The sequence below is a fragment of the Cetorhinus maximus genome, chromosome 16, assembly GCF_964194155.1.
Source record: "Cetorhinus maximus chromosome 16, sCetMax3.hap1.1, whole genome shotgun sequence".
NCBI lineage: Eukaryota > Metazoa > Chordata > Chondrichthyes > Lamniformes > Cetorhinidae > Cetorhinus > Cetorhinus maximus.
Genome location: NC_135894.1, coordinates 3,262,891 through 3,283,128, shown reverse-complemented (window position 1 = coordinate 3,283,128; position 20,238 = coordinate 3,262,891).

The window sequence follows — 20,238 nt, the reverse complement described above, 5'->3', positions numbered from 1 at the left end:
TAATGGACACTGATGCAGAGACTATGACAATGTGCTTAGTGATCAATAGGGATGCGCAGTATTCATAAAGTGCGGTTAGTGGGGTACCTGGGTAGAGAGAATCAATGCGAATGGGCTTAGTGATCAATGGGGATGAGTAGTCTTAATACATTGATGTCAGTGTTTGACGTGGTTGGAGAGAGAGGAACAGATCAATGATCAATTGTGATCAATTGGGATGTGTAATTTCAACAAAGTGATGTCAGAGATGGACCAGGATGGAGACAGTCAATTAGAATGTGCAATGTGATCAAGGGGAATGTGTAGTATTAATAAAGTGTGGTCAGTGGTGTACCTGGATGGAGAGAGAAAATGAGAAGGTGTTTTGAGATCAACGGGTGTGAGAAGTATTAATAATGTAATGTCAGTGATGGGACCAGTATGGAGGGAAACAATGAGAATGTGCTTAGTGATTAATGGGAGTGTGTAGTATTAATAAAGTGATGACAGTGATGGAACAGGATTAGGAGAGACAAGGAGAATGTACTTGGTGATCAATGGGGTTGTGCAGTATTAATAAAGTGAGGTCAGTGTTTGACGTGGATGCAGAGAGACAAATAGAAGGTGCTTAGTGATCAGTGGGGATGTGTAGTATTAATAAAGTGAGTTCAGTGATGGACCAGGATGAAGAGATACAATGAGCATTTGCCAAGTGATCAAAGTGGATGCGTGGTATTAATTAAGTGAGGTCAGTGGTGTACCTGGATGGCGAGAGAAAATGAAAATGTGCTTAGTGTTTAATGGGGCTGTATAGTACTAATAAACTGATGTCAGTGATGGACCAGGATGGAGAGATTCAATGAGTATGTTCTGAGTGATCAAAGCAGATGTTAAGTAATAATAACGTGAGTTTAGTGATGGACCTGGATGGAGGGAGACATTGCAAATGTTCTTAGAGATGAATGGGGATGTGTAGTACAAATAAAGTGATTTCAGTGATGGACCCTGATGGAGAGACTATGATAATGTGCTTAGTGATCAATGGGGATGTGCAGTATTCAAAGTGCGGTCAGTGCTGTACCTGCGTAGAGAGAATCAATGCAAATGCGCTTAGTGATCAATGGGGATGAGTAGTATTAATAAATTGATGTCTTTATTTGAAGTGGATGCAGAGGGAGGAACAGATCAATGATCAATGGTGATCAATGGGGATGCGTAATTTCAACAAAGAGATGTCAGTGATGGACCAGGATAGAGAGAGTCAATTAGAACGTGCAATGTGATCAAGGGGGATGTGTAGTATTAATGAAGTGGGGTCAGTGTACCTGGATGGAGAGAGAAAATGAAAATGTGTTTTGAGATCAACGGGGATGAGATGCATTAATAATGTAATGTCAGTGATGGGACCAGTATGGAGGGAGACAATGAGAATGTGCTAGGTGATTAATGGGTGTGTGTAGTATAAACAAAGTGATGCCAGTGATGGAGGTGAATGGAGAGAGAGAGAATCAGAATGTTCTTCGTCATCAATGGGGATGTGTAGTATCAATAAAGAGATGTCAGTGACGGACCAGGATGGAGAGAGTCAATGGGAATCTGTAATGTGATTAATAGGGATGTGTGCTATTAATAAGGTGAGGACATTGGTGTACATGGATGGAGAGAGACAACGATATTGTGTTTTGATATCAACGCGGGTATGAAGTATTAACTATCTGATCTTAGTGATGGACCAGGATGCAGAGAGACAATGAGAACGTGCTTAGGGATCAGTGGGGATGTGTAGTATAAATAAAGTGCTTATATTGATGGATCTTCATGGGGTGAGAAAATGAGAATTTTCTTGGTGATAAATGGGGATATGTAATATCAATAAAGTGATGTCAGGGGTGCACTAGGACGGAGAGTGACAATGGGAATGTGCTTATTGATAACTGGGGATGTGCAGTATTAATAAAGTGATGTCAGTGATGGACCAGTATGGAGGGAGACACGAGAATGTGCTTAGTGATCAATGGGGATGTGTAGTATTAATAAGGTGAGGTTATTGATGGACCTGGATGGTGAGAGAAAATAAGAATGAGTTCAGCGATCAATGGGGATCGAGAGAGCCAATTAGAATGTGCTAGTGATAAATGGGGATGTGCAGTATAATTAAAGTGAGGTCAGCGAATGAGTTGGATAGAGATATACAATGAGATTCTCCTTAGAGTTCAAAGGAAATGTGTAGCATTAATAAAGTGAGTTATTCTGATGGACCTGGATGGGGAGAGACAATTAGAATGTGCTTAGAGATCAATGGGGATGTGTAGTATCAATAAAGTGACGTCTGTGTCAGTGATGGGCCAGGATGGAGAGAGAGAGAATCAGAATGTCCTTCGTTATCAATGTGGATGTGTAGTATTAATAAAGTGATGTCAATCATGTACCAGGATGGAGAGAGTAAATGAAAATGTTCAATATGATCAATGGGGATGTGTAGTAGCAGTAAATTGTTGTCAGTGGTCTACCTGGATGGAGAGAGACAACGATAATCTGTTTTGAGGTCAACGGGGGTGTGAAGTTTTAATAATGTGATGTCAGTGATGGACCAACATGGAGACAGTCAATGAGAATGTGCTTAGTGATCAATGGGGATGTGTAGTAGAAATAAAGTGACGTCAGTGATGGGCCAGGATGGCGAGAGACAATGAGAATGTGCAATGCGATAAATGGGGCTGTGTAGTATTAATAAATTGAGGTCAGTGATGGACGTTGATGTATATAAAGAGAATCAGAATGTCCTTCGTTATCAAGGTGGATGTGTAGTATTAATAAAGTGATGTCAATCATGTACCAGGATTGAGAGAGTAAATGAAAATGTTCAATGTGATCAATGGGGATGCGTCGTAGCAGTAAAATGAGGTGAGTGGTGTACCTGGATGGAGAGAGACAACGATAATCTGTTTTGAAGTCAACGGAGGTGTGAAGTATTAATAATGTGATGTCAGTGATGGACCAACATGGAGACAGTCAATAAGAATGTGCTAAGTGATCAATGGGGATGTGTAGTAGAAACAAAGTGATTTTATTGATGGCTCTGGATGGAGAGAGACAAGTAGAATGTGCTTATTGATCAATGGGGATGAGTAGTATTAATAAAGTGAAGTTAGCGATGGCCCTGCACAGAGAGTGGCAATGAGAACGTGCTTAAAGATGAATGGGGAAGCGTTGGAATAATAAGGTGATGTCAGTCATTGAGATTGATGGAGAGAGACAATGAGAATGTGCTTAGTGATCAATTGGGCTGTTAAGTATTAATAAAGTGATGTCCGTGATGGACCAGGTTGGAGACAGACAATGTTTTTTTTTTCTGATCAATGGGGATACAGAGTATTAATAAAGTTATGTCAGTGGTGCACCAGGACGGAGAGTGACAATGAGAATGTGCTTAGTGATCACTATGGATGTGTAGTATTAATAAATTGATGTCAGAGATGGACCAGTATGAAGGGAGACAATGCAAATGTGCTTTGTGAACAATGGGGATGTGTTGTCTTAATAAAGTCAGGTTACTGATGGAACTGGATGGAGAGAGAAAATGAGAATGTGTTTAGCGATCAATGGGGATGTACATTATTAATATATTGATGTCAGTGGTAGACTATGATGGAGAGAGACAATCAGAATGCGCTGAGTGATCAATGGGGATGTGCAGTATTAATAAAGTGAGGTCAGTGGTGTACCTGGGTGGAGAGATTCAATGCCAATGCGCTTAGTGATCAATGGGGATGAGTAGTATTAATAAAGTGAGGTCAGTGTTTCACGTGGATGTAGAGATACAAATACAAGTTGCTTACTGATCAAAGGGGTGTGCAGTATTAATAAAGTGAGTTTAGTGATGGGGCTGGACGGAGTGAGACATTGCGAATGTGCTACTGATAAATGGGGATGTGCAGTACTAATAAAGTGATGTCAGTGATGGTCCATGATGGAGAGACAATGAGAATATGCTTAGTGATCAATGGGGATGTGCAGAATTAATAAAGTGAGGTCAGTGTTTGACGAGGATGCAGAGAGACAAATACAAGCTGCTTGGTGATCAATGGGGACGTGTAGTATTAATAAAGTGAGGTTAGTTTTGGACGTGAATGGAGAGAGATAATCAGAATGTTCTTCGTGATCAATGGGGATGTGTAGTATCAATAAAGAGATGTAAGTGACGGACCAGGAAGGAGAGGGTCAATGGAAATCTGTAATGTGATCAATAGGGATATGTGGTATTAATAAAGTGGGGTCATTGGTGTACATGGATGGAGAGTGACAACGAAAATGTGTTTTGATTTCAACGGGGGTGTGAAGTATTAACCATCTGATCTCAATGATGGACCAGGATGGAGAGAGACAATGAGAACGTGCTTAGTGAACAATATGGATTTGTAGTATAAATAAAGTAGTTTTATTGATGGATCTTCATGGGGTGAGAAAATGAGAATGATTTTAGTGAAAAATGGGGATACGTTGTATGAATAAAGTGATGTTAGGGGTGCACTAGGACGGAAATTGACAATGGGAACGTGCTTAGTGATCAATGGGGATGTGTAGTATTAATAAAGTGATGTCAGTGATGGACCAGTATGGAGGGAGACAAGATAATGTGCTTAGTGATCAATGGGGATGTGTAGTATCAATAAAGTGAGGTAATTGATGTACCTGGATGGAGAGAGAAAATAAGAATGTGTTTAGCAATCAATGGGGGTGGAGAGAGTCAATTACAATGTGCTAGTGATAAATGGGGATGTGCAGTATTATTAACGTGAGGTCAGCGAATGACCGATAGAGAGATACAATGAGACGGTCCTTAGTGTTCAAAGAAAATATGTAGTATTAATAAAGTGAGGTCATTGATGGACCTGGATGGGGAGAGACAATTAGAATCTGCTCAGAGTTCAATGGGGATGGGTAGTATCAATAAAGTGACGTCAGTGATGGGCCAGGATGGAGAGACACAATGAAAATGTGTTTACTGCTCAATGGGGATGTGCATTATTAATAAAATGAAGTCAGGGGTGTACCTGGATGGAGAGAGACAATGGGAATGTGTTTAGTGATCAATGTGGTGTGTAGTATTAATAATGTGAGAAACCGTGTTTAAACTGGATGGAGAAGGACAAGGAGAATGTGTTTAGTGATCAATGGGCATGTATATTGTTAATACAGATAGCTCACTGATGGACATGCACAGAGAGAGACAATGAGAATGTGCTTAGTGATAAATGTGTCGTATTAATAATGTGATTTCAGTGATTGACATGGATGGAGAGAGGCAATGAGAATGTGCTTATTGATCAATGGGGATTTGCAGCATTATTAAAGTGAGAAACCGTGTTTGAACTGGATGGAGAAGGACAATGAGAATGTATTCAGTGATCAATGGATATGTGTAGTGCTAATACAGAGGTCTCACCGATGGACGTGGACAGGGAGAGACAACGGGAATGTGCTTAGTGATGAATGGGGATATGTCGTAATAATAATGTGATGTCAGTGATTCAGCTGGACGGAGAGAGAAAATTAGAATTTGCTTACTGATCAATTGGGCTGTGTTGTATTAATAAGGTGAGGACAGTGATGGACCAGGGTGGAGAGAGACAATGAGAATGTTCTTAGTGAACAATGGGGATGTGTAGTATTAGTAACTTGAGGTCCGTGTTGGTCCTGGATGGAGAAAGACAATAAGAATGTGTTAAGGGATCAATGGGTCTTTGTAGTATTAACAAAGTGAGGTCAGTGATGAAGGTGGACGGAAGGGCCAAGGAGAATGTGCTTATTGATCAATGGGGATGTATAGTATTAACAAAATGATGTCAGTGATGTACCCAGATGGAAAGTGACAATGAAAATTTGCTTAGTGATCAATGGTGAGGTGTAGTATTAATAAAGTGAGGCGTTTGGTGTACCTCGATGTAGAGAGACAATGAAAACGTGCATAGTGTTTAATGGGGGTATGTAGTATTAATAACGTGATGACAGTCATGGACCAGGATGGGGAGAAAAAATGAGAATGTGCTTAGTATTCAATGGGGATGTGTACTATTAATGAAGTTAATTTAGAGATGGACCTGAATGGAAGGGGGACATTGCAAATGTGCTTAGGGATGAATGGGGATGTGTAGTACTAATAAAGTGATGTCAGTGATGGAAAATGATGGAGAGACAATGACAATGTGCTTACTGATCAATGGGGATTTGCAATATTAATAAAGTGAGGTCAATGATGGAGCAAGATGGAGAGAGTCAATTAAAATGTGCAATGTAATCAATGGGGAGGTGTAGTAATAATAAATTGTGCTCAGGGGTGTACCTGGATGAACAAAGACAACGATAATGTGATTTGAGGTCAACGGGGGTGTGATGGATTAATAGTCTGACGTCAGTGATGGACCAGGATGAAGTGCGACAATGAGACTGGGCTTAGAAATCATGAGGGATGTGTAGTATTAATAAATTGAAAACTGTGATGGACCTGGATGGAGAGAGACAATGCGAATGTGCTTGTTGATCAATGGGGATGTGTAATCCTAATAAAGTGATGTCAGTGATGGACCTGAATGGAGAGAGACAATTGGAATGCGCTGAGTGTTCAGTCGGGATGTGTAGTATTAATAAAGTGATGTCAGTGATGTGCCTGAAAGAAGACCTACACTGAATATGTTTTTATTAATCTGAGTGAATTTGTAGTATTAATAAGGTTTGGTAAGTGATGTATCTGTGTTGGTGGGAAGTGAGAATCTGCTTAACGATCAATGAGAATGTGTGGTATTAATAAAGTGAGGTCAGTGATGGACCTCAATGGAGAGAAACAATGACAATGTGCTTAGTTATGAATAGGGATGTGTAGTACTAATAAAGTGATGGTAGTGAAGCACATCGATGGAGAGAGATAGAACAAAATGTGTTTAGTGATCAATAGGAATGTGTAGTATTAATAAAGTGAGGTTAGTGGTGTACATGGATGGGGAGATACATTGCGAATATGCTTAGTGTTCAATAGGGGTGTGTATTATTAATAAAATGATGTCAGTCATGCTCCGGGATGGAGAGGCAATTAGAGGATGCTCAGTGATCAATGGGGTTGTGCAGTATTAATTAAGTGAGGTTAGTGATGTACCTGGAAATACAGAGAAAAAGTGAACGTGCTAAGTGATCAATGGGGATGTGTAGTATTAATAAAGTGATGCAGGTGATCTGACTGGATTGAGAGAGACAATGAGAATATATTTAGTGAACAATGGGGATGTGTAGTATTCAGAAACTGAGGTCAGTGATGGACCGCAATGGGGAGAGAGAATGACAATGTGTCTAGTGATGAAAAGGGATGTGTGGTACTAATAAAGTGATGGTAGTGATGGACTTCGATGGAGAGAGACAGAACAAAATGTGTTTAGTGATCAATGGGAATGTGTAGTATTAATAAAATCAGGTCAGTGATGGACGTGGAAGGAGACAGACAATGAAAATGCGCTTATTGATAAATGGGGATGTGTACTATTAATAAAGTGATTTCAGTGATGGACCTGGATGCAGAGACAAATTGAGAACGTGCTTAGAGATCAATGGGGATATGTATTATTAATAAAGTGATGACAGTGATGAATCTGGCTGGAGAGGGACAATGAGAATGTACTTAGTTATAAATGGGGATGTGCACTATTAAGAAACTGAGGTCAGTGATGGATGTGGATGGACAGAGAGAATGAGAAAGTTCTTAGTGATCAATCAGGGTGTGTAGTATTAATAAAGTGATGTAATTTATGCACCTGGATGGAGAGAGACAATCAGAATGTGCTTAGTTATCAATGGAGTTATGCGTTATTAATACAGTGAGGCTAGTGATGGATCTCAATGGAGAGAGACAATGACAAAGTGCTTCGTGTTGAATGGGGGTGTGTAGTATTAATAAAGTGATGTTAGTAATGGAACTGGATAGAAAGAGACAATGAGAATGGTATTTGTGATCAATGGGGATGTGTAGTATTAATGAAGTGAGGTCAGAAATGGACCAGGTTGGAGAGAGTCAATGAGATTGTGCTAGTGATCAATGGGGATGTGTAGCATTAATAAAGTGATATCATTGATGTGACTGAAAGGAGACTGACAATGAATTTGTATTTATTGATTTGAGTGAATAAATAGTATTAATAAGGTAAGGTAAGTGATGTGTCAGGTTGGTACGGAAAATCAGATTCTGCTTAGTGAGAAATGGGAATGCATGGTATTAATAACGTGAGGTCAGTGACAGACCTGGATCGTGAGAGACTTTGAGAATGTGCTTACTGATCAATGGGGATGTGTAATATTAATAAAGTGATGACATTGATGGACCTGGATGGAGAGAGACAATGAAGATGAGCTTAGTCGACAATGGGGATATGTAGGATTAATAATGTGATGTCAGTGATGTACCAGGATGGAGACGGACAATGAGAAATTGGTTAATAATCAATGGGGATGTGTATTATTAATAATGCAATGTCAGTGATGTACCACGATGGACAGAGACAATGAGAATGTGATTAGTGGTCAGTGGGGATTTGTAGTATGAATAAAGGGAGGTTAGTGGTGTACCTGGATGGAGAGAGACAATGCGAACGTGCTTAGTGTTCAATAGGGGTGTGTATTTTTAATAAAATGACGTCAGTGATGCACCGGGATGGAGAGGCAATGAGAGTATGCTCAGTGATCAATGGAGATGTGTAGTATTAATTAAGTGAGGTTAGTGATGTACCTGGAAATAGAGAGAAAATGGGAATGTGCTAAATGATCAATGGGGATGTGTAGTATTTATAAAGTGATATCAGTGATATGACTGAAAGGAGACTGACAATGAGTATGTTTTTATTGACCTGAGTGAACATGTAGTAGTAATAAGGTGAGGTAACTGATGTATCTGGGTTGGTGGGAAAATGAGTATCAGCTTAGTGTTCAATGCGAATGCGTGGTATTACTAAAGTGATGTCAGTGATGGCACTGGATGTCGACAGACTCTGAGATTGTGTTTAGTGTTCAATGGGGATGTGTTGTATTAGTAAAGTCAGGTCAGTGATGGACCGGGATCGAGAGAGATAATGAGAATGGGCTTAGTGATCAATAGGGATGTGTAATATTAATAAAGTGATGTCAGTGATGTGACTGAAAGGAGACTGGCAATGAATATGTTTTTATTGATCTGAGTGAATATGTAGTATTAATATGGTGAGGTAAGTGATGTATCACGTTGATGGGGTAAATGAGAATGTGTTTATTGATCAATGGAGATGTGTAATATTAATAAAGGGATTTCAGTGAAGGAACTGGAAGGAGAAAGACATTGTGAATGTGCTTAGTGATCAATGGAGATGTGTAATATTAATAAAGTGATGACATTGATGGACCTGGATGGAGAGAGACAATGAGGATAAACTTAGTCGACAAATGGGGAAATGTAGGATTAATAATGCGATGGCAGTTATGTAGAAGTATGGAGATCGACAATGATAATTTGCTTAGTGATCAATGGGGATGTGTAGTATTAATAATGCGATGTCAGTGATTTACCAGGATGGAGATAGAAAAAGAGAATGTGATTAGTGATCAATGGTGATCTTAGCGTTAATAAAGTGAGATTAGTGGTGTTCCTGGATGGAGAGAAAAAATGAGAATGCGCTGAGTGATCAATGGGGATGTGTAGCATTAATAATGTGATGCAGGTGATCTGACTGGATGGAGGGAGACAATGGCAATCTGTTTAGAGAGCAATGGGATGTGTAGTACTATTAAAGTGAGGTCAGTGATATACTTGGATTGAGAGGGAGAATGAGGATGTGCGTAGTGATCAATGAGCATGTGTAGACTTCATAGATTTTTGTCGGCGATGGACTTGAATGTAGAGAGACGGTGGGAATGTGTTTAGTGATGAAGAGGAATGTTTAGTATTTTTAAAGTGAGGTCAGTGATGGACCTGGGTGGATAGAGACAATGAGACTGTGCTAAGAAATCAATGGGGTTCTGTAGTATTAAGAATGTGAAGTCATTGAAGGACCTGGATGGAGTGCGACAATGAGTGGGCTTAGAAATCAATGGGGATGTGTAGTATTAATAAATTCAGAACTGTGATGGACCTGCATGAAGAGTGGCAATGCGAATGTGCTTAGTGATCAATGGGGATGTGTAATCCTAATCAAGTGATGTCAGTGATGGACATGAATGGAGAGAGACATTTGGAATGCGCTGAGTGTTCAATGGGGATGTGTAGTATTAATAAAGTGATGTCAGTGATGTGAATGAAAGGAGACTGACAATGAATATGTTTTTATTGATCTGAGTGAATATGCAGTATTAAGAAGATTTGGTAAGTGATGTATCTGGGTTGGTGGGGAAATGAGAATCTGCTTAGTGATCAAATGTAATGCGTGGTATTAATAAAGTAGGGTCAGTGATGGACCTGGATGGACAGGCACAATGAGAATTTGCTTCTTGATCAATGGGGATGTCTAGTATAAACAAAGTGATTTCAGTGATGGAGCTGAATGGAGAGAGTCATTGAGAATGTGCCTAGTGATCAATGGAGATGTGTAATATTAATAATGTGAGGTCAGTGCTGTAACTGGGCTTTTGTTGAACATCTGAATGGGCTGAGTGATCAATGAGGTTGTGTAGTGTTAATAAAGTGAGGTCAGTGATGCACCTCAATGGAGAGAGACAATGACAATGTACTTCGTGATGAATGGGGATGCATATTACTAATAACTTGATGGTAGTGATGGACATCGATGGAGAGAGAAAGAACAAAATGTGTTTAGTGATCAATGTGAATGTGTAGTATTAGTAAAGTAAGGTCAGTGATGGAGCTGGAAGGAGAGAGACAATGAAAATGTGCTCTTTAATCAATGGGAATGTGTATTATTAATAAAGTGATGTCAGTGATGTGACTGAATGGAGACTGACAATGAATACATTTTAATTGATCTGAGTGGATGTGTAGTATTAAAAATGTGAGATAAGTGCTGTATCTGGGCATGTGTTGAAAATGTGAATGGGCTTAGTGATCAATGGGGATGTGTAGTATTAAGAAACTGAGGTCAGTGATGGACGTGGATGGAGAGAGAGAATGAGACAGTTCTTAGTGATCAATCAGGGTGTGTAGTATTAATAAAGTGATGTCATTTATGAACCCGGACGGGAAAGACAATCAGAATGTGATTAGTGATCAATGGAGTTATGCCGTATTAATAAAGTAAGGTCAGTGATGGACCTCAATGGAGAGAGACAATGACAACGTGCTTAGTGATGAATGGGTATGTGTAGTATAAATAAAGTGATGTTAGTGATGGAACTGGATGGGGAGAGACAATGAGAATGGTATTTGTGATGAATGGGGCTGTGTAGCATTAATGAGGTGAGGTCAATAATGGACCAGTTTGAGAGAGACAATGAGATTCTGCCAGTGATCAATGGGATGTGTAGTATTAATAAAGTGATGTCAGTGATGTGAGTGAAAGGAGACTGACAATGAATATGCTTTTATATATCTGAGTGAATATGTAGTATTAATAAGGTGAGGTAAGCGATGTATCAGTTTGCTGCGGAAAATGAGAATCTGCCTAGTGATCAATGGGAATGCGTAGTATTAATAACCTGAGGTCAGTGATGGACCTGGGGGGAGAGAGAGAATGCGAATGTGCTTATTGATCAATGGGGATGTGCAATATTAATTAAGTGACATTAGTGACAAACCTGGATGGAGGGAGACATTGAGAATGTGCTTAAACGTCAATGGGGATGTGTAATATTAATAAAGTGATGACATTGATGGACCTGGATGGAAAGAGACAATGAAGATGACCTTAGTCGACAATGGGGATATGCAGGATTTATAATGTGATCAGTGATGTACCAGGATGGAGATCGACAATGAGTAATTGCTTAGTGATCAATGAGGATGTGTATTATTAATAATGCGATGTCAGCGATGTACCAGGATGGAGAAAGACAATGAGAAGGTGATTAGTGATCAATGGGGATTTGTAGTAAGAATAAAGTGAGGTTAGTGGTGCACCTGGATGGAGAGAGACAATGCAAATGTGCTTAATGTTCAATGGGGGTGTATATTATTAATAAAATCATTTCATTAAAGGACCTGGATGGAGAGGGACATTGGGATTGTGCTTAGTGATCATTGGGAATGTGTAGTCCTAATAATGTGATGTCAGTGATTGACCCGAATGGAGAGAGACAATGAGGATGCGCTGCGTGTTCAATTGGGATGTGTAGTATTAATAAAGTGATGTCAGTGATGTGACTGAAAGGAGACTGACAATGATTACGTTTTCATTGATCTGATTGAATATGTGGTATATGAGTAAGTGATGTACCTGGGTTGGTGGGGAAATTATTATCCGCTTAGTGATCAATGGGAATGTGTGGTATTAATAAAGTGAGGTCAGTGATGAACCTAGATGGAGAGAGACATTGAGAATGTGCTTATTGATCAATGGGGATGTGTAGTATACATAGAGTGATTTCAGTGATGGACCTGAATGGAGAGAGACATTGAGAATGAGCATAGTGATCATTGGGGATGTGTAATATTAAAAAAGTGATGACATTGTACAACCTGGATGGAGAGAGACAATGAGAATGTGTTTGGTGATCAGTGGGGATTTGTAGTAACAATAAAGTGTTGTCAGTGATGTGACAGAATGGAGACTGACAATTAATATGTTTTAATTTAGCTGAGTGGATGTGTAGTATTAGAAATGTGAGGTCAGTGCTGTATCTATGTTTTTGTTGTACATGTGAATCGGTTTATTGATCAATGCGGATGTGTAGTATTAATAAAGTGAGCTCAGTGATGGACGTGGATGGAGAGAGACAATGAGCAAGTGCTTAGTGATGAATCAGGGTGTTTAGCATTAGTAAAGTGGAGTCGTTTATGAACCTGGATGGAGAGAGACAATGATAATTTGTTTATTGACAAAATGCAGTTATGCAGTATTAATAAAGTGAGGTCAGTGATGGAGCACAATGGAGATAAATAATGACAATGTGCTTAGTGATGAATGGGAATGTGTAGTACTGATAAAATGATGCTGGTGATGGTCATCGATGGAGAGAGAGAGAAAAAAATGTGTTTAATGATCAATGGGGATGTGTAGTATTAATAAAGTGAGGTTAGTGATGGACATGGATAGAGAGAGACACTGAGATTGTGTTTAGTGTTCAATGGGGATGTGTAGCATTAATAAAGTCATTTTGTTAAGGGACCTGGATGGAAAGAGACATTGAGAATGCACTTAGTGATCAATGGGGATGTGTTTTATAAATAAAGTGATGTCATTGATGGAGCTGGATGGAGAGAGACAATTCGATTGTGTTTAGCTATCAATGGGGATGTGTTGTATTAGTAAAGTCATGGCAGTGATGGACCGGGATGGAGAGATACAATGAGAATGTGCTTAGTGATCAATGGAGATGTGTAATATTGATAAAGTGATAAAGTAATGTCAGTGATGTGACTGAGTGGAGACTGACAATGAATATGTTTTAATTGATCTGATTGGATGTGTAATATTAAAAATGTGAGATCCGTGTTGTATCTGGGTATGTGTTGAAAATGTGAATGGGCTTAGTGATCAATGGGGATGTGTTGTATTAATAACGTGATGACAGTGATGTGACTGAGTGGAGACTGACAATGAATATGTTTTAATTGATCTGAGTGGATGTGTAGTATTAAAAATGTGAGGTCCGTGTTGTATCTGGGCATGTGTTGAAAATGTGAATGGGCTTACTGATCAATGGGGATGTGTTGTATTAATAAATTGATGACAGTGATGTGACTCGATGGAGAATTACTTTGAATATGTTTTAATTTATCTGACTGGATGTATAATATTAATACTGTGAGGTGAGTGATGAATCTGTGTTCGTGGTGAAAATAAGAACATGCTTAGTGATCAATGTGTAGTATTAATAAAGTGAGGCATGTGATGGACCTGGATATAGAGAGACAATGAGAACGGTCTTAGTTTTCAATGAGGATGTGTAATATGATAAAGTGAGGTCAGTGGTGTACCTAGATGGAGAGAGACAATGCGAATATGCTTTGTGATCAAAGGGGGATATGTCGTATTAATAATGTGATGTCAGTGATGGACCACGAATGAGACAGTCAATGGGAATGGGCTGATTGATTAATACGGATTTGCTGCATTAATAAACTAATGTCATTGATGGACCTAGATGGAGAGAGACAACGCGAATGCGCTTCATAATTAATGGGGATGTGTACTCCTTATAATGTGATGTCAGTGATGGACCTGAATGGAGAGAGACAATGAGAATGCGCTTAGTGATCAATGGGGATATTTTTAATTAATAAAGTGATGTTAGTGATGGATCAGGGTGGAGTGAGACAATGCAAATGTGCTTAGTGATCAATGGTGATGTGGAGTATTAAAAAAATGATGTCAGTGATGTGATTGAATGGAGACTGACAATGAATATGTTTTAATTGATCTGATTGGATGTGTAGTATTAATAATGTGAGGTTAGTGATGCATCTGGGTTGGTGGTGAAAATAACAATGCGCTTAGTGATCAATGGGGATTTACAGAATGAATAAAGTGAAGTCAGTGATGGACCTGCATGGAGAAAGACAATTAGACTGTGTTTAATGATCAATGGAGATTTGTAGTATGAATAAAGTGATGTCAGTGATGGACCTGAATTGAGTGAGAGAGTGAGAATGTGCTTAGTGTTGAAAGGGGATGTGTAGTATTAATAAAGTGATATCAGAGAGAAATAGACCTGGAAAGAGAGAGACAATCAGATTGTGCATAGTGATCAATGGGGATTCGTTGTATTAATATAGTGATTTATGTGATGGACCTCGATGGTGAGAGACAATTAGAATATGCTTAGTGATCAATGGGGATGTGTAATATTAATATATTGAGGTCAGTGATAGACCTGGATGGAGAGACACAACGAGAATGTGTTTAGTGATCAATTTGGATGTGTAGTATTGATAAAGTGATGTCAGTGATTTGACTGAATGGAGACTGACAATGAATATGTTGTAATTGATCTGAGTGGTGGTGCAGTATTAAAAATGTGAGGTCAGTGCTGTATCTGGGTGTGGTGAATATGTGAATGGGCTCAGTGATCAATGGGTTTTGTGGTATTAATAAAGTGAGGTCAGTGACGGACGTGGATGGAGAGCGACAACGGGAATTTGCCTTGTGATCATTCGGGGTTTGTAGTATTAACAAAGTGATGTCAGTTATGAACCGGATGGAGAGAGGCAATGCGAATGTGCTTGGTGATCAAATGGGATGTATAGTATTAATAAAGTGAGGTCAGTGACGTGACAGGATGGAAAGTGACAATATGAATGTGCTTGGTGATAAATGGGAATGTGTAGTGTTAATAAAGTGAGGTCAGTAATGGATGTGGATGGAGAGAGACAATGAAAATGCGCTTAGTGTTCAATGTGGTTATGCACTATTAATAAAATGAGGGAGTGGTGTAACTGAAAGGAGATAGACAATGACAACGTGCTTACAGATCAAGTGGGATGTGTAGTATTATTAAAGTGATATCAGTGACGTGCCTGGGAGGAGACTGACAATGGATATGTGTTAAATGATCTCAGTGGATGTGGAACATTAATAAAGTGATTTCGCTGACGTACCTGGTTTTGTGGTGAAAATGAGAACGTTCTTAGTGATCAATGGGGATATGTAGTATTAATAAAATGTTGTTTGTGGTAGAACAGGATGGAGAGAGTCAATGAGAATGTGCAGAGTGATGAATTGGGATGTGTAGTATTAATAAAATGTTGTTTGTGGTTGAACCGGATTGAGAGGATCAGTGAGAATGTGCGTAGCGATCAATGGGGAGGGGTAGTATTAAAAAAGTGAGGTCAATGATGGACGTGGATGCAGAGAGACAACGCGGAAGTGCTTTGTGAACATTCGTGGTGATTAGTATCAGTAAAGTGACGTCATTTATCAACTTGGACGGAGAGAGACAATGAGAATTTGCTTAATTATCAAAGCAGATATACAGTGTTAATAAAGTGAGGTCAGTGATGGACCTAAATGGAGAGAGACAATGACAATGTGCTTAGTGATGAATGGGGATGTGTAGTATCATAAAGTGATGGTAGTGATGGACATCGATGGAGAGAGACAGAAAAAATAATGTTTAATGATCAATGGGGACGTGTAGTATTAATAAAGTGAGGTCAGTGATGGACATCGATGGAGAGAGACAATGAAATTGTGTTTAGTGCTCAATGGTGATGTGTTGTATTGGCAAAGTGATGTCAGTGATGGACCTGAATGGAAATGGGGATGTGTAGTATTAATAAAGTGATTTCAGTCAAGGACCAGGATGGAGAAAGACATTGCGAATGTGCTTAATGATCAAAGAGGATGTGTATTAATAAAAAAAAGTGATGTCAATGATGGAACTGGATGGAGAGAGAAAATGAGATTGTGTTTAATGATCAATGGGGATGTGTTGTATCAGTAAAGTCATGTCAGTCATGGACATGGATGGAGAGGGACAATTAGAATGTGCTGAGAGGTCAATGGGGATGTGTAGTACTGATAAAGTAATGTCAGTGATGAGACTGAATGGAGACTGACAATGAATATGATTTCATTGATCTGAGTGGATGTGCAGTATTAAAAATGTGAGGTCAGTGCTGTATCTGGGTTTGTGTTGAAAATGTGAATGGGCTTAGTGATCAATGAGGATGTTTAGTATTAAAAAAGTGATGTCAGTGATGGACCAGGTTGGAGAGAGATATTGCGAATGTGCTTAGTGATCAATGGGGATGTGTAGTATTAATAAAGTGATTTCAGTGATGGTCCTGGATGGAGAGAGTCGATAAGAATGTGTTTAGTGATCAATGGAGTTGTGCAGTATTAATAAAGTGAGGTCAGTGATGGAGCTGGAAGGCCAGAGACAATGTGAATGCGCTTAGAGTTCAATGGCGATTTGTAGTATAAATAAAGTGATGTCAGTGATGTGATTTGATGGATAATTACTTTGAATATGTTTTAATTGATCTGTTTGGATGTGTAGTATCAATAAGGTGACGCGAGTGATTAATCTGTGTTGGTGGTGAAAATGAGAATGTGCTTAGCGATCAATGTGTAGTATTAATAAAGTAAGGCATTTGATTGACCTGGATATAGAGAGACAACGTGAACAATCTTAGTTTTCAATGGGTATGTGTAGTATGATAAAGTGAGGTCAGTGTTGCACCTGGATGGAGAGAGACAATGCGAATGTGCTTTGTGATCAAAGGGGGATATGTAGTATTAATGATGTGTTGTCATTGATGGACCTCGAATGAGAAAGACAATGAGAAAGGGCTCTGAGATCAGTGGGGAATTGCAGTATTAATAAACTAATGTCATTGATGGACCTGGATGGAGAGAGACAATGCGAATGTGCTTATTAATTAATGGGGATGTGTAGTCCTTATAGAGTTATGTCAGTGTTGGACATGAATGGAGAGAGACAATGAGAATGTTCTTAGTAATCAATGGGGATATTTAGTATTAATAAAGTGATGTTAGTGATTGACGAGGGTGGAGAGAGACAATGGAAATGTGCTTAGTGATTAATGGTGATGTGTAGTATTAATAAAGTAATGTCAGTGATGTGACTGGATGGACACTGGCAATGAATATCTTTTAATTGAACTGATTGGATGGGTAAAACTAATAACGTGAGGTCAGTGATGAATCTGAGTGGGGGTCAAAATGTCAATGCGCTTAATGGAGATTTTTAGAATGAATAAAGTGAAGTCAATGATTGACCTGGATGGAGAGAGACAATGAAAATGTAGTTAGTGATCAATGTGGATGTTTGGTATTAATAAAGTTTATGTCAGTGAAGGACCTGGATGTACAGAGACAAAGATAATGTGCTTAGTGGTCAATGTGGATGTGTAGTATTAATAAATTAAGGACAGGGGTGGAACTGGATGGAGAGAGACTATAAGAATGAGCTCAGTGATCAATGGCGATGTGCTGTATTAATAACATGTGGTCAGTGATTTGACTGGATAAACAGAGACAATGCAAACGTGCTTGGTGATCAATGGGGATTGTTGTTATAAATAATGTGAGGACAGTGATGGACCTGTATTGAGAGAGACAATTAGAATGTGCTAAGTGATAATTGGGTTGTGTTGTATTAGTAAAGGAATGTCTGTGATGGACCTGATTGGAGAGAGACAATTGCAATGCGCTTAGTGATCAATAGGAATGTTTAGAATTAAGAAAGGGATGTCATTGATTTGACAGGATGGAGGGAGGCAATGCGAATTTGCTCAGTGATCAATGGGGTTGTGTAGTATTAATAAAGAGATGGCAGTGAGGGACTGATTGGAGCCTGAAAGTGAATAAGTTTTAAGTGATCAGAATGGATGTGTAGTATTACTAATGTGAGGTCGGAAGTGCTTCTGGGTTGGTTGTGAAAATGAGAATGTACTTAGTGATCAATGGGGATGTGTAGCATAAATAAATTGAGTTCTGTGATGGACGTGGATGGAGAGAGACAATGAGAATGTGATTACTGGTCCGTGGGGATGAGTAGTATTAATATAGTGATGTCTGTGAATGGACCTGGATGGAGAGAGACAATGAGAATGTTCTTAGTGATCAAGGGGGGTGTGTAGTATTAATGAATTCATGTCAGTGATAGACCGGGATGGAGAGAGACTTTGAGAATGTGCTTTGTGATCAAAAGAGATGTATAGTATTAATAAAGTGAGGTCAGTGATGTGAGAGGATGGAGAATGTCAATGAGAATGTTCTTAGTGATGAATGGGGATATTTAGTATTAATAAAATTACGTCAGTGATGTAACTGAAAGGAGATAGACATTGACAATGTCCTTACTGATCAATGGGGATTTGTGGTATTAATAAAGTGATATCAGTGACGTGGCTGGGAGGGGAATGACAATGAATAAGTGTTAAATGCGCCGGGTGGATGTGGAGCATTAATAAAGTGATGTCACTGACGTATCTGGTTTGGTGGTGAAATTAAGAACGTGCTTAGTGATCAATGGTGATGTGTAGTATTAATAAAGTGAGGTCAGTGATGGACGTGGATGGAGAGAGACAATGAGAATGCGCTTAGTGATCAACGGGCATGGATAGTAACACTAAATTGATGTCTGTGGTAGACCAGGATGGAGAGAGTCAATGAGAATGTGCGTAGTGATGAAATGTGATTGGTAGTGTTAATAAAGCGATCTCAGTGATGCGACTGAATGGAGAGAGACACTTAGAATGTGCCAAGTGATCAATGGGGATGTGCAGTGTTAATAAAGTGATGTCAGTGACGGACCTGGATGGAGAGAAACAATGAATATGTGGTTGATGATCAATGTGGATGTGTGGCATTATTGCAGATTATGACAGCGATGGAACTGGATGGAGAGAGACAAATATAATCTGTTTAGTGGTCAATGTGGATGTGTAATATTAATAAATTGAGGACAGGGATGGAACTGGATGGAGAGAGACTATGAGAATGTGCTCAGTGATCAATGGCGATGTGTTGTATTAATAATGTGTGGTCAGTGATTTGACTGGATGAAGAGAGACAATGCAAACGTGCTTGGTGATCATTGGGGATTGTTGCTATCAATAAAGTGAGGACAGTGAAGGACCTGTTTTGAGAGAGACAATTAGAATGTGCTTAGTGATAATTGAGTTGTGTTGTATTAGTAAAGGAATGTCTGTGATCGACCTGAAGGGAGAGAGTCAATTAGTATGCGCTTAGTGAACAATGAGGATGTTTATTATTAAAAAAGAGATGTCATTGATTTGACAGGATGGCTGGAGGCAATGCGAATTTGCTTAGTGATCAATGGGCTTGTGTATTATTAATAAAGTGATTGCAGTGAGTGACTGATTGGAGCCTGAAAATGAATATGGTTAAAGTGATCTGAGTGGACGTTTGGTATTAATAATGGGAGGTAAGTAGTGCATCAGGGTTGGTTGTGAAAATGAGAATGTGCTTAGTGATTAATGGGGATGTGTAGCATTAACAAAGTGATGTCAGTGAAGGACTTGAATTGAGAGAGACAATGAGAGTGCGCTTAGTGAGCAATGGGGATGATTGGTTGTCATTAGCTGATCGCATCTATTTTGCGCTTCTCATTATTGAAGCAGGCTTTTATCCCATCCTGGCTGTTGCTGGT